Genomic DNA, 2105 nt, shown 5'->3' with positions numbered 1-2105 from the left:
TTGAATAGCCTAGGAATTGAACAAGATTTCTTCACTCTCATTGGTTGGAACTTGATTATCTCTAAGTCTTATGAGAGTTTAGTACTTATTCAGTTTATAGTTCCCCATACATTGTTTTTTTCCTTAGATTCATGGAGTTTTACACTATGCTGTGAAGCTTAGTATTCAGACAAGGGCTCAAGAAAACCTGTGGTGGACAGAAAAACGGCTCCCCAAAGATATCCTCAAACTAATCCTCCTAACCTGTGAATATACTATCTTACATTGTAAAAGGGACTTGAAATAAGCAAAACATCCTAATACCAACATGAAAAGAGAGAAGATAAAGGAGGCAGAGTTTTAAACTTCTCAATAAAAACAATTTGTAGTAGAGAACTTTTCTTAATTACTTGAATAAATGTATGGGTTACAAGTGTACTTTTGTTACATGAATATATTGCATAGTGGTGAAGTAGGGCTTTTAGTGTATCTGTCATCCAAATAGCATACGTTGCACCCATTAATTATTTTTTTTAATATACAGTGAAAATACAAGTCTGTTTTTTCTATCATTCCACACTCCACATATGTTCATGTGCATACATGATTTAGTTTCCATTTATAAATGAGCATATGCAGTAATTATCTTTTGTGTGTCTGAGTTATTGTACCTAATAAAATGGCCTCCAGTTTTATTCATGTTGCTGCAAAAAAAAAATCATTTTTAATGGCTGAATTATTTTCTATGTGTATATATACCAAATTTTATTTATTAACGTACCTGTTGAGGGACAATTAGGTAGATTCTTTACCTTTCTATTGTGAATAGTGCTGGGATGAAGATGCATATGAGTACATGTATCTTTTTGATATAATGATTTCTTTTTCTTTTTCTTAAGTAGTGAGATTGCTGGATCAATGGTAGCTCTATTTTTGTTCTGTGAGAAATTTCCAAACTGTTTTCCATAGAGAATGAACTAGTTTACAATCCCACTAACAATGTATGAGCATTCCCTTTTTGCCACAACAGCACTAACATCTGTTCTTGGACTGTTATAGCCATGCTGACTGGTGTAAAGTGACATCCAATTGTGATTTTAATTTGCATTTTCTGATAATTTATAATAATGAACATTTTCCACATACTTTTTAGCTATGTGAATGTCTTCTTTTGAAAAATAGCTCTTCATATCTTTGCCCACCTGTTTTTTAAAATATATTTTATTTTAAAGATGTGGGGAACAATTCAGGATTAGATATACAAGTGGACATCATACAGTAAAGTTTGGGCCTCCCTTTCATCCCTGCTTTGCCTGGTTTGAGATCAAGTACCCTTATTGATGTGTTCCCTTACCCTCTAGCAGGATTCCACTACTGTCAATCCTTTTCTTATAGTAGTATGTAAACGTTCAGGTTTCACTTATGAGTGAGAACGTGTGGTACTCTGTTCTTTGTTCTGTGATAGATCGCTAAGTATTATTGACTCTAAATCTATCCAAATTGCTATAAAGTCCATATGTTTGTCAATCTTTATGCTGTATAATATTCTATTGGGTACATATTGTGTATATGTACCACATTTTTTTTATCTAGTCCAGTTTCGATGGGCAGCAAGGTAAGTTCCATGTTTTTGCTATTGTGAATAGTGATACAATAAACATGCTTGTGCAGGTTTTTTGTTTGTTTGTTTGTTTTTTAATGTAGATTATTTGAGTTCCTCTGGGTATATTCCCTGTAGGGAGATTGCTGGGTCACATGGAAGGTCAATTTCTAGTTCTTTTAGAAATTGCCACACTGTTTTCCATGGAGGATGTGCATTCCCACCAGCGGTGCAGAAGCATTCCCTTTTCTGAGCATCCTTGCCAGCATCTGTTGTTGTTTGTTTTATTAATGATGTACATTCTTACTGGGGTTAGGTTGTATCTCAGTAAGGTTTTGATTTGCATTTCTCTGATGATGAGTGAGGCTGAGCACTTTTTCATGTGTCTGATGGCTGCCCATATATCTTCTTTTGAGAAGTGTCTATTTATGTCGTCTTCCCACTTTTTAATGGGACTGTTTGGTTTTTTTTCCCTTTTGGCACATTTGAGTTCCTTGTAGATCCTAGATGTTAGGCTTTTGTCAGA

This window comes from Carlito syrichta, unplaced genomic scaffold (assembly GCF_000164805.1).
Source record: "Carlito syrichta isolate Samal-C Ts95f unplaced genomic scaffold, Tarsius_syrichta-2.0.1 Scaffold136949, whole genome shotgun sequence".
Classification (NCBI taxonomy): Eukaryota; Metazoa; Chordata; class Mammalia; order Primates; family Tarsiidae; genus Carlito; species Carlito syrichta.
The sequence above is the reverse complement of the archived record's forward strand: the minus strand, read 5'-3'. Positions refer to the sequence as shown.